This window comes from Triturus cristatus, chromosome 8 (genome assembly GCF_964204655.1).
Source record: "Triturus cristatus chromosome 8, aTriCri1.1, whole genome shotgun sequence".
NCBI classification, from domain to species: Eukaryota; Metazoa; Chordata; class Amphibia; order Caudata; family Salamandridae; genus Triturus; species Triturus cristatus.
Window position 1 is genome coordinate 798,486,132 of NC_140591.1, and position 14,103 is coordinate 798,500,234.

The following is a 14,103-nucleotide window of genomic DNA, read 5'->3' on the forward strand; positions in this document are numbered from 1 at the left end:
CTACTTTTCGAAGCCTCAATGTGACCAAAATTGCCATTTTTACAGACTTTTTCTCCTACTCAGAAGCTTCTATTTCAACCAATTACAGGCATTAAAATGACTCTAAACACACTTATTTAAGTTCCAAGAGTTCTAATTCACATGCAATAGTCATTTACCGTCAAAAAACAAAACATTAAAAAATTAAAATTTCTGACCATTCGGAGGAAGTTCGACAGGTCACGGGTCATCGTTTTTCATCAGAAAATTGATTTTTTGGACTGCAGAAAATTTGATTCAAAATGTAATTTGGATTTTGCCTCATGTTGAATAACTACTTTTTGAAGCCTCAATGTGACCAAAATTGCCATTTTTACAGACTTTTTCTCCTACTCAGAAGCTCCTATTTCGACCAATTTCAGGCATTAAAATGACTCTAAACACACTTATTTAAGTTCCAAGAGTTCTAATTCACATGCAAGAGTCATTTACAGTAAAAAAAAAAAACATTAAAAAATTTCCATTTCTGACCATTTGGAGGAAATTCGACAGGTCACGGGTCATCGTTTTTCATCAGAAAATTGATTTTTTGGACTGTAGAAAAATTGATTCAAAATGTCATTTGGATTGGGCCTCATGTTGAATAACTACTTTTTGAAGCATCAATGTGACCAAAATTGCCATTTTTACAGACTTTTTCTCCTACTCAGAAGCTTCTATTTCGACCAATTTCAGGCATTAAAATGACTCTAAACACACCCATTTTAGTTCCAAAAGTGATAATTCACATACAATAGTCATTTACAGTCCAAAAAATAAACATTAAAAAATTACCATTTCTGACCATCTGGAGAAAGTTCGACAGGTCACGGGTCATCGTTTTTCATCAGAAAATTGATTTTTCGGACTGTAGAAAAATGGATTCAAAATGTCATTTGGATTGTGCCTCATGTTGAATAACTACTTTTCAAAGCCTCAATGTGACTAAAATTGCCATTTTTACAGACTTTTTCTCCTACTCAGAAGCTTCTATTTCGACCAATTTCAGGCATTAAAATGACTCTAAACACACTTATTTAAGTTCCAAGAGTTCTAATTCACATGCAATAGTCATTTACCGTCAAAAAACAAAACATTAAAAAATTAAAATTTCTGACCATTCGGAGGAAGTTCGACAGGTCAAGGGTCATCGTTTTTCATCAGAAAATTGATTTTTTGGACTGTAGAAAATTTGATTCAAAATGTCATGTGGATTGTGCCTCATGTTGAATAACTACTTTTTGAAGCCTCAATGTGACCAAAATTGCCATTTTTACAGACTTTTTCTCCTACTCAGAAGCTTCTATTTCGACCAATTTCAGGCATTAAAATGACTCTAAACACACTTATTTAAGTTCCAAGAGTTCTAATTCACATGCAAGAGTCATTTACAGTAAAAAAAACTAAACATTAAAAATTTTCAATTTCTGACCATTCGGAGGAAGTTCGACAGGTCACGGGTCATCGTTTTTCATCAGAAAATTGATTTTTTGGACTGCAGAAAATTTGATTCAAAATGTAATTTGGATTGTGCCTCATGTTGAATAACTACTTTTTGAAGCCTCAATGTGACCAAAATTGCCATTTTTACAGACTTTTTCTCCTACTCAGAAGCTCCTATTTCGACCAATTTCAGGCATTAAAATGACTCTAAACACACTTATTTAAGTTCCAAGAGTTCTAATTCACATGCAAGAGTCATTTACAGTAAAAAAAAAAACATTAAAAAATTTCAATTTCTGACCATTCGGAGGAAGTTCGACAAGTCACGGGTCATCGTTTTTCATCAGAAAATTGATTTTTTGGACTGTAGAAAATTTGATTCAAAATGTCATTTGGATTGTGCCTCGTGTTGAATAACTACTTTTTGAAGTGTCATTGTGACCAAAATTGCCATTTTTACAGACTTTTTCTCCTACTCAGAAGCTTCCATTTCGACCAATTTCAGGCATTAATATGCCTCTAAACACACTTATTTTAGTTCCAAGAGTTCTAATTCACATGCAATAGTCATTTACAGTCAAAAAACAAAACATTACAAAATTTCCATTTCTGACCATTTGGAGGAAATTCGACAGGTCACGGGTCAACGTTTTTCATCAGAAAATTGATTTTTTGGACTGTAGAAAATTTGATTCAAAATGTCATTTGGATTGTGCCTCATGTTGAATAACTACTTTTTGAAGCCTCAATGTGACCAAAATTGCCATTTTTGCAGACTTTTTCTCCTACTCAGAAGATTCTATTTCGACCAATTTCAGGCATTAAAATGACTCTAAACACACTGATTTTAGTTCCAAAAGTGATAATTCACATGCAATAGTCATTTACAGTCAGAAGACAAAACATTAAAAAAATTAAATTTCTGACCATCTGGAGAAAGGTCGGCAGGTCACGGATCATCGTGTTTCATCAGAAAATTGATTTTTTGGACTGTAGAAAAATTTATTCAAAATGTCATTTGACTTGTGCCTCATGTTGAATACTTTTTGAAGCCTCAATGTGACCAAAATTGCCATTTTTACAGACTTTTTCTCCTACTCAGAAGCTTCTATTTCGACCAATTTCAGGCATTAAAATGACTCTAAACACACTTATTTAAGTTCCAAGAGTTCTAATTCACATGCAATAGTCATTTACAGTTAAAAAACAAAATATTAAAAAATTTCTATTTCTGACCATTTGGAGGAAGTTCGACAGGTCACGGGTCATCGTTTTTCATCAGAAAATTGATTTTTTGGACTGTAGAAAAATTGATTCAAAATGTCATTCGGATTGTGCCTCATGTTAAATAACTACTTTTTGTAGCCTCAATGTGACCAAAATTGCCATTTTTACAGACTTTTTCTCCTACTCAGAAGTTTCTATTTCGACGAATTCCTGGCATTAAAATGACTCTAAACACACTTATTTTAGTTCCAAGTGTTCTAATTCACATGCATAGTCATTTACTGTCAAAAAATTAAACATTAAAAAGTTATGATTTCTGACCATCTGGAGGAAGTTCGACAGGTCGCAGATCATCGTTTTTCATCAGAAAATTGATTTTTTGGACTGTAGAAAAATTGATTCAAAATGTCATTTGGATTGTGCCTCGTGTTGAATAACTACTTTTTGAAGTGTCATTGTGACCAAAATTGCCATTTTTACAGACTTTTTCTCCTACTCAGAAGCTTCCATTTCGACCAATTTCAGGCATTAATATGCCTCTAAACACACTTATTTTAGTTACAAGAGTTCTAATTCACATGCAATAGTCATTTACAGTCAAAAAACAAAACATTACAAAATTTCCATTTCTGACCATTTGGAGGAAATTCGACAGGTCACAGGTCAACGTTTTTCATCAGAAAATTTATTTTTTGGACTGTAGAAAATTTGATTCAAAATGTCATTTGGATTGTGCCTCATGTTGAATAACTACTTTTTGAAGCCTCAATGTGACCAAAATTGCCATTTTTGCAGACTTTTTCTCCTACTCAGAAGCTTCTATTTCGACCAATTTCAGGCATTAATATGACTCTAAACACACTTATTTTAGTTCCAAGAGTTCTAATTCACATGCAATAGTCATTTACAGTAAAAAAACAAAACATTAAAAAATTTCAATTTCTGACCATTCGGAGAAGGTTCGACAGTTCACGGGTCATCGTTTTTCATCAGAAAATTGATTTTTTGGACTGTAGAAAATTTGATTCAAAATGTCATTTGGATTGTGCCTCATGTTGAATAACTACTTTTTGAAGCCTCATTGTGACCAAAATTGCCATTTTTACAGACTTTTTCTCCTACTCAGAAGCTTCTATTTCGACCAATTTCAGGCATTAATATGACTCTAAGCACACTTATTTTAGTTCCAAGAGTTCTAATTCACATGCAAGAGTCATTTACAGTCAAAAAATTAAACATTACAAAATTTCAATTTCTGACCATTTGGAGGAAGTTCGACAGGTCACGGGTCATCGTTTTTCATCAGAAAATTGATTTTTTGGACTGTAGAAAATTTGATTTAAAATGTCATGTGGATTGTGCCTCATGTTGAATAACTACTTTTTGAAGCCTCAATGTGACCAAAATTGCCATTTTTACAGACTTTTTCTCCTACTCAGAAGCTTCTATTTCGACCAATTTCAGGCATTAAAATGACTCTAAACACACTTATTTAAGTTCCAAGAGTTCTAATTCACATGCAATAGTCATTTACCGTCAAAAAACAAAACATTAAAAAATTACAATTTCTGACCATTCGGAGGAAGTTCGACAGGTCACGGGTCATCGTTTTTCATCAGAAAATAGATTTTTTGGACTGTAGAAAATTTGATTCAAAATGTCATTTGGATTGTGCCTCATGTTGAATAACTACTTTTTGAAGCCTCAATGTGACCAAAATTGCCATTTTTACAGACTTTTTCTCCTACTCAGAAGCTTCTATTTCGACCAATTTCAGGCATTAAAATGACTCTAAACACACCTATTTTAGTTCCAAAAGTGATCATTCACATGCAATAGTCATTTACAGTCAAAAAATTAAACATTACAAAATTTCAATTTCTGACCATTTGGAGGAAGTTTGACAGGTCACGGGTCATCGTTTTTCATCTGAAAATTGATTTTTTGGACTGTAGAAAATGTGATTCAAAATGTCATTTGGATTGGACCTCATGTTGAATAACTACTTTTCGAAGCCTCAATGTGACCAAAATTGCCATTTTTACAGACTTTTTCTCCTACTCAGAAGCTTCTATTTCAACCAATTACAGGCATTAAAATGACTCTAAACACACTTATTTAAGTTCCAAGAGTTCTAATTCACATGCAATAGTCATTTACAGTCAAAAAACAAAACATTAAAAAATTTCAATTTCTGACCATTTGGAGGAAGTTCGACAGGTCACGGGTCATCGTTTTTCATCAGAAAATTGATTTTTTGGACTGTAGAAAATGTGATTCAAAATTTCATTTGGATTGGGCCTCATGTTAAATAACTACTTTTCGAAGCCTCAATGTGACCAAAATTGCCATTTTTACAGACTTTTTCTCCTACTCAGAAGCTTCTATTTCGACCAATTACAGGCATTAAAATGACTCTAAACACACGTATTTAAGTTCCAAGAGTTCTAATTCACATGCAATAGTCATTTACAGTCAAAAAACAAAACATTACAAAATTTCATTTTCTGACCATTTGGAGGAAGTTTGACAGGTCACGGGTCATCGTTTTTCATCAGAAAATTGTTTTTTGGACTGTAGAAAATGTGATTCAAAATGTCATTTGGATTGGGCCTCATGTTGAATAACTACTTTTCGAAGCCTCAATGTGACCAAAATTGCCATTTTTACAGACTTTTTCTCCTACTCAGAAGCTTCTATTTCGACCAATTACAGGCATTAAAATGACTCTAAACACACTTATTTAAGTTCCAAGAGTTCTAATTCACATGCAATAGTCATTTACAGTCAAAAAACAACACATTAAAAAATTTCAATTTCTGACCATTTGGAGGAAGTTCGACAGGTCACGGGTCATCGTTTTTCATCAGAAAATTGATTTTTTGGACTGTAGAAAATTTGATTCAAAATGTCATTTGGATTGTGCCTCATGTTGAATAACTACTTTTTGAAGCATCAATGTGACCAAAATTGCCATTTTTACAGACTTTTTCTCCTACTCAGAAGCATCTATTTCGACCAATTTCAGGCATTAAAATGACTCTAAACACACTTATTTAAGTTCCAAGAGTTCTAATTCACATGCAATAGTCATTTACCGTCAAAAAACAAAACATAAAAAAATTTCAATTTCTTACCATTCAGAGGAAGTTCGACAGGTCACGGGTCATCGTTTTTCATCAGAAAATTGATTTTTTGGACTGTGGAAAATTTGATTCAAACTGTCATTTGGATTGTGCCTTAGGTTGAATAACTACTTTTCGAAGCCTCAATGTGACCAAAATTGCCATTTTTACAGACTTTTTCTCCTACTCAGAAGCTTCTATTTCAACCAATTACAGGCATTGAAATGACTCTAAACACACTTATTTAAGTTCCAAGAGTTCTAATTCACATGCAATAGTCATTTCCAGTCAAAAAAAAAACATTAAAAAATTTCAATTTCTGACCATTTGGAGGAAGTTCGACAGGTAACAGGTCATCGTTTTTCATCAGAAAAAGGATTTTTTGGACTGTAGAAAAATTGATTCAAAATGTCATTTGGATTGTGCCTTATGTCGAATAACTACTTTTGAAAGCCTCAATTTGACCAAAATTGCCATTTGTACAGACTTTTTCTTCTACTCAGAAGTTTCTATTTCGACCAATTTCAGGCATTAAAATTACTCTAAACACATTTTAGTTCTGAAAGTGATAATTCACATACAATAGACATTTACAGGTAAAAAAATGAAACATTAAAAAATGAACATTTCTGACCGTCTGTAGAAAGTTCGACAGGTCACGGGTCATCGTTTTTCATCAGAAAATTGAATTTTTGGACTGTAGAAAAATTGATTCAAAATGTCATTTGGATTGTGCCTCATGTTGAATAACTACTTTTCAAAGCCTCAATGTGACCAAAAGTGCCATTTTTACAGACTTTTTCTCCTACTCAGAAGCTTCTATTTCGACCAATTTCAGGTTTTTAAATGACTCTAAACACACTTATTTTAGTTCCAAAAGTGATAATTCACATGCAATAGTCATTTACAGTCAAAAAATTAAACATTACAAAATTTCAATTTCTGACCATTAGGAGGAAGTTTGACAGGTCACGGGTCATCGTTTTTCATCAGAAAATTGATTTTTTGGACTGTAGAAAATGTGATTCAAAATGTCATTTGGATTGGGCCTCATGTTGAATAACTACTTTTCGAAGCCTCAATGTGACCAAAATTGCCATTTTTACAGACTTTTTCTCCTACTCAGAAGCTTCTATTTCAACCAATTACAGGCATTAAAATGACTCTAAACACACTTATTTAAGTTCCAAGAGTTCTAATTCACATGCAATAGTCATTTACCGTCAAAAAACAAAACATTAAAAAATTAAAATTTCTGACCATTCGGAGGAAGTTCGACAGGTCACGGGTCATCGTTTTTCATCAGAAAATTGATTTTTTGGACTGCAGAAAATTTGATTCAAAATGTAATTTGGATTGTGCCTCATGTTGAATAACTACTTTTTGAAGCCTCAATGTGACCAAAATTGCCATTTTTACAGACTTTTTCTCCTACTCAGAAGCTCCTATTTCGACCAATTTCAGGCATTAAAATGACTCTAAACACACTTATTTAAGTTCCAAGAGTTCTAATTCACATGCAAGAGTCATTTACAGTAAAAAAAAAAAACATTAAAAAATTTCCATTTCTGACCATTTGGAGGAAATTCGACAGGTCACGGGTCAACGTTTTTCATCAGAAAATTGATTTTTTGGACTGTAGAAAATTTGATTCAAAATGTCATTTGGATTGTGCCTCATGTTGAATAACTACTTTTTGAAGCCTCAATGTGACCAAAATTGCCATTTTTGCAGACTTTTTCTCCTACTCAGAAGCTTCTATTTCGACCAATTTCAGGCATTAAAATGACTCTAAACACACTTATTTAAGTTCCAAGAGTTCTAATTCACATGCAAAAGTCATTTACCGTCAAAAAACAACACATTAAAAAATTAAAATTTCTGACCATTCGGAGGAAGTTCGACAGGTCACGGGTCATCGTTTTTCATCAGAAAATGGATTTTTTGGACTGTAGAAAATTTGATTCAAAATGTCATGTGGATTGTGCCTCATGTTGAATAACTACTTTTTGAAGCCTCAATGTGACCAAAATTGCCATTTTTACAGACTTTTTCTCCTACTCAGAAGCTTCTATTTCGACCAATTTCAGGCATTAAAATGACTCTAAACACACTTATTTAAGTTCCAAGAGTTCTAATTCACATGCAATAGTCATTTACAGTAAAAAAACAAAACATTAAAAAATTTCAATTTCTGACCATTCGGAGAAGGTTCGACAGGTCACGGGTCATCGTTTTTCATCAGAAAATTGATTTTTTGGACTGTAGAAAATTTGATTCAAAATGTCATTTGGATTGTGCCTCATGTTGAATAACTACTTTTTGAAGCCTCATTGTGACCAAAATTGCCATTTTTACAGACTTTTTCTCCTACTCAGAAGCTTCTATTTTGACCAATTTCAGGCATTAATATGGCTCTAAACACACTTATTTTAGTTCCAAGAGTTCTAATTCACATGCAAGAGTCATTTACAGTAAAAAAACTAAACATTAAAAATTTTCAATTTCTGACCATTCGGAGGAAGTTCGACAGCTCACGGGTCATCGTTTTTCATCAGAAAATTGAATTTTTGGACTGTAGAAAATTTGATTCAAAATGTCATGTGGATTGTGCCTCATGTTGAATAACTACTTTTTGAAGCCTCAATGTGACCAAAATTGCCATTTTTACAGACTTTTTCTCCTACTTAGAAGCTTCTATTTCGACCAATTTCAGGCATTAAAATGACTCTAAACACACTTATTTAAGTTCCAAGAGTTCTAATTCACATGCAATAGTCATTTACTGTCAAAAAACAAAACATTAAAAAATTAAAATTTCTGACCATTCGGAGGAAGTTCGACAGGTCACGGGTCATCGTTTTTCATCAGAAAATTGATTTTTTGGACTGCAGAAAATTTGATTCAAAATGTAATTTGGATTGTGCCTCATGTTGAATAACTACTTTTTGAAGCCTCAATGTGACCAAAATTGCCATTTTTACAGACTTTTTCTCCTACTCAGAAGCTCCTATTTCGACCAATTTCAGGCATTAAAATGACTCTAAACACACTTATTTAAGTTCCAAGAGTTCTAATTCACATGCAAGAGTCATTTACAGTAAAAAAAAAAAACATTAAAAAATTTCAATTTCTGACCATTCGGAGGAAGTTCGACAAGTCACGGGTCATCGTTTTTCATCAGAAAATTGATTTTTTGGACTGTAGAAAATTTGATTCAAAATGTCATTTGGATTGTGCCTCGTGTTGAATAACTACTTTTTGAAGTGTCATTGTGACCAAAATTGCCATTTTTACAGACTTTTTCTCCTACTCAGAAGCTTCCATTTCGACCAATTTCAGGCATTAATATGCCTCTAAACACACTTATTTTAGTTCCAAGAGTTCTAATTCACATGCAATAGTCATTTACAGTCAAAAAACAAAACATTACAAAATTTCCATTTCTGACCGTTTGGAGGAAATTCGACAGGTCACGGGTCAACGTTTTTCATCAGAAAATTGATTTTTTGGACTGTAGAAAATTTGATTCAAAATGTCATTTGGATTGTGCCTCATGTTGAATAACTACTTTTTGAAGCCTCAATGTGACCAAAATTGCCATTTTTGCAGACTTTTTCTCCTACTCAGAAGCTTCTATTTCGACCAATTTCAGGCATTAAAATGACTCTAAACACACTGATTTTAGTTCCAAAAGTGATAATTCACATGCAATAGTCATTTACAGTCAGAAGACAAAACATTAAAAAAATTAAATTTCTGACCATCTGGAGAAAGGTCGACAGGTCACGGATCATCGTGTTTCATCAGAAAATTGATTTTTTGGACTGTAGAAAAATTTATTCAAAATGTCATTTGACTTGTGCCTCATGTTGAATACTTTTTGAAGCCTCAATGTGACCAAAATTGCCATTTTTACAGACTTTTTCTCCTACTCAGAAGCTTCTATTTCGACCAATTTCAGGCATTAAAATGACTCTAAACACACTTATTTAAGTTCCAAGAGTTCTAATTCACATGCAATAGTCATTTACAGTTAAAAAACAAAATATTAAAAAATTTCTATTTCTGACCATTTGGAGGAAGTTCGACAGGTCACGGGTCATCGTTTTTCATCAGAAAATTGATTTTTTGGACTGTAGAAAAATTGATTCAAAATCTCATTCGGATTGTGCCTAATGTTAAATAACTACTTTTTGTCGCCTCAATGTGACCAAAATTGCCATTTTTACAGACTTTTTCTCCTACTCAGAAGTTTCTATTTCGACGAATTCCTGGCATTAAAATGACTCTAAACACACTTATTTTAGTTCCAAGTGTTCTAATTCACATGCAATAGTCATTTACTGTCAAAAAATTAAACATTAAAAAGTTATGATTTCTGACCATCTGGAGGAAGTTCGACAGGTCCCGGATCATCGTTTTTCATCAGAAAATGGATTTTTTGGACTGTAGAAAAATTGATTCAAAATGTCATTTGGATTGTGCCTCGTGTTGAATAACTACTTTTTGAAGCCTCAATGTGACCAAAATTGCCATTTTTACAGACTTTTTCTCCTACTCAGAAGCTTCTATTTCGACCAATTTCAGGCATTAAAATGACTCTAAACACACTTATTTAAGTTCCAAGAGTTCTAATTCACATGCAATAGTCATTTACTGTCAAAAAACAAAACATTAAAAAATTACAATTTCTGACCATTCGGAGGAAGTTCGACAGGTCACGGGTCATCGTTTTTCATCAGAAAATTGATTTTTTGGACTGTAGAAAATTTGATTCAAAATGTCATTTGGATTGTGCCTCATGTTGAATAACTACTTTTTGAAGCCTCAATGTGACCAAAATTGCCATTTTTACAGACTTTTTCTCCTACTCAGAAGCTTCTATTTCGACCAATTTCAGGCATTAAAATGACTCTAAACACACCTATTTTAGTTCCAAAAGTGATCATTCACATGCAATAGTCATTTACAGTCAAAAAATTTAAACATTACAAAATTTCAATTTCTGACCATTTGGAGGAAGTTTGACAGGTCACGGGTCATCGTTTTTCATCAGAAAATTGATTTTTTGGACTGTAGAAAATGTGATTCAAAATGTCATTTGGATTGGACCTCATGTTGAATAACTACTTTTCGAAGCCTCAATGTGACCAAAATTGCCATTTTTACAGACTTTTTCTCCTACTCAGAAGCTTCTATTTCAACCAATTACAGGCATTAAAATGACTCTAAACACACTTATTTAAGTTCCAAGAGTTCTAATTCACATGCAATAGTCATTTACAGTCAAAAAACAAAACATTAAAAAATTTCAATTTCTGACCATTTGGAGGAAGTTCGACAGGTCACGGGTCATCGTTTTTCATCAGAAAATTGATTTTTTGGACTGTAGAAAATGTGATTCAAAATTTCATTTGGATTGGGCCTCATGTTAAATAACTACTTTTCGAAGCCTCAATGTGACCAAAATTGCCATTTTTACAGACTTTTTCTCCTACTCAGAAGCTTCTATTTCGACCAATTACAGGCATTAAAATGACTCTAAACACACGTATTTAAGTTCCAAGAGTTCTAATTCACATGCAATAGTCATTTACAGTCAAAAAACAAAACATTACAAAATTTCATTTTCTGACCATTTGGAGGAAGTTTGACAGGTCACGGGTCATCGTTTTTCATCAGAAAATTGATTTTTTGGACTGTAGAAAATGTGATTCAAAATGTCATTTGGATTGGGCCTCATGTTGAATAACTACTTTTCGAAGCCTCAATGTGACCAAAATTGCCATTTTTACAGACTTTTTCTCCTACTCAGAAGCTTCTATTTCGACCAATTACAGGCATTAAAATGACTCTAAACACACTTATTTAAGTTCCAAGAGTTCTAATTCACATGCAATAGTCATTTACAGTCAAAAAACAACACATTAAAAAATTTCAATTTCTGACCATTTGGAGGAAGTTCGACAGGTCACGGGTCATCGTTTTTCATCAGAAAATTGATTTTTTGGACTGTAGAAAATTTGATTCAAAATGTCATTTGGATTGTGCCTCATGTTGAATAACTACTTTTTGAAGCATCAATGTGACCAAAATTGCCATTTTTACAGACTTTTTCTACTACACAGAAGCTTCTATTTCGACCAATTTCAGGCATTAATATGACTCTAAACACACTTATTTTAGTTCCAAGAGTTCTAATTTACATGCAAGAGTCATTTACAGTAAAAAAAAAAAAACATTAAACAATTTCAATTTCTGACCATTCAGAGGAAGTTCGACAGGTCACGGGTCATCGTTTTTCATCAGAAAATTGATTTTTTGGACTGTGGAAAATTTGATTCAAACTGTCATTTGGATTGTGCCTTAGGTTGAATAACTACTTTTCGAAGCCTCAATGTGACCAAAATTGCCATTTTTACATACTTTTTCTCCTACTCAGAAGCTTCTATTTCAACCAATTACAGGCATTGAAATGACTCTAAACACACTTATTTAAGTTCCAAGAGTTCTAATTCACATGCAATAGTCATTTCCAGTCAAAAAAAAAACATTAAAAAATTTCAATTTCTGACCATTTGGAGGAAGTTCGACAGGTAACAGGTCATCGTTTTTCATCAGAAAAAGAATTTTTTGGACTGTAGAAAAATTGATTCAAAATGTCATTTGGATTGTGCCTTATGTCGAATAACTACTTTTGAAAGCCTCAATTTGACCAAAATTGCCATTTGTACAGACTTTTTCTCCTACTCAGAAGTTTCTATTTCGACCAATTTCAGGCATTAAAATTACTCTAAACACATTTTAGTTCTGAAAGTGATAATTCACATACAATAGACATTTACAGGTAAAAAAATGAAACATTAAAAAATGAACATTTCTGACCGTCTGTAGAAAGTTCGACAGGTCACGGGTCATCGTTTTTCATCAGAAAATTGAATTTTTGGACTGTAGAAAAATTGATTCAAAATGTCATTTGGATTGTGCCTCATGTTGAATAACTACTTTTCAAAGCCTCAATGTGACCAAAAGTGCCATTTTTACAGACTTTTTCTCCTACTCAGAAGCTTCTATTTCGACCAATTTCAGGCATTTAAATGACTCTAAACACACTTATTTTAGTTCCAAAAGTGATAATTCACATGCAATAGTCATTTACAGTCAAAAAATTAAACATTACAAAATTTCAATTTCTGACCATTAGGAGGAAGTTTGACAGGTCACGGGTCATCGTTTTTCATCAGAAAATTGATTTTTTGGACTGTAGAAAATGTGATTCAAAATGTCATTTGGATTGGGCCTCATGTTGAATAACTACTTTTCGAAGCCTCAATGTGACCAAAATTGCCATTTTTACAGACTTTTTCTCCTACTCAGAAGCTTCTATTTCAACCAATTACAGGCATTAAAATGACTCTAAACACACTTATTTAAGTTCCAAGAGTTCTAATTCACATGCAATAGTCATTTACCGTCAAAAAACAAAACATTAAAAAATTTCAATTTCTGACCATTCGGAGGAAGTTCGACAGGTCACGGGTCATCGTTTTTCATCAGAAAATTGATTTTTTGGACTGCAGAAAATTTGATTCAAAATGTAATTTGGATTGTGCCTCATGTTGAATAACTACTTTTTGAAGCCTCAATGTGACCAAAATTGCCATTTTTACAGACTTTTTCTCCTACTCAGAAGCTCCTATTTCGACCAATTTCAGGCATTAAAATGACTCTAAACACACTTATTTAAGTTCCAAGAGTTCTAATTCACATGCAAGAGTCATTTACAGTAAAAAAAAAAAACATTAAAAAATTTCAATTTCTGACCATTCGGAGGAAGTTCGACAGGTCACGGGTCATCGTTTTTCATCAGAAAATTGATTTTTTGGACTGTAGAAAATTTGATTCAAAATGTCATTTGGATTGTGCCTCGTGTTGAATAACTACTTTTTGAAGTGTCATTGTGACCAAAATTGCCATTTTTACAGACTTTTTCTCCTACTCAGAAGCTTCCATTTCGACCAATTTCAGGCATTAATATGCCTCTAAACACACTTATTTTAGTTCCAAGAGTTCTAATTCACATGCAAAAGTCATTTACAGTCAAAAAACAAAACATTACAAAATTTCCATTTCTGACCATTTGGAGGAAATTCGACAGGTCACGGGTCAACGTTTTTCATCAGAAAATTGATTTTTTGGACTGTAGAAAATTTGATTCAAAATGTCATTTGGATTGTGCCTCATGTTGAATAACTACTTTTTGAAGCCTCAATGTGACCAAAATTGC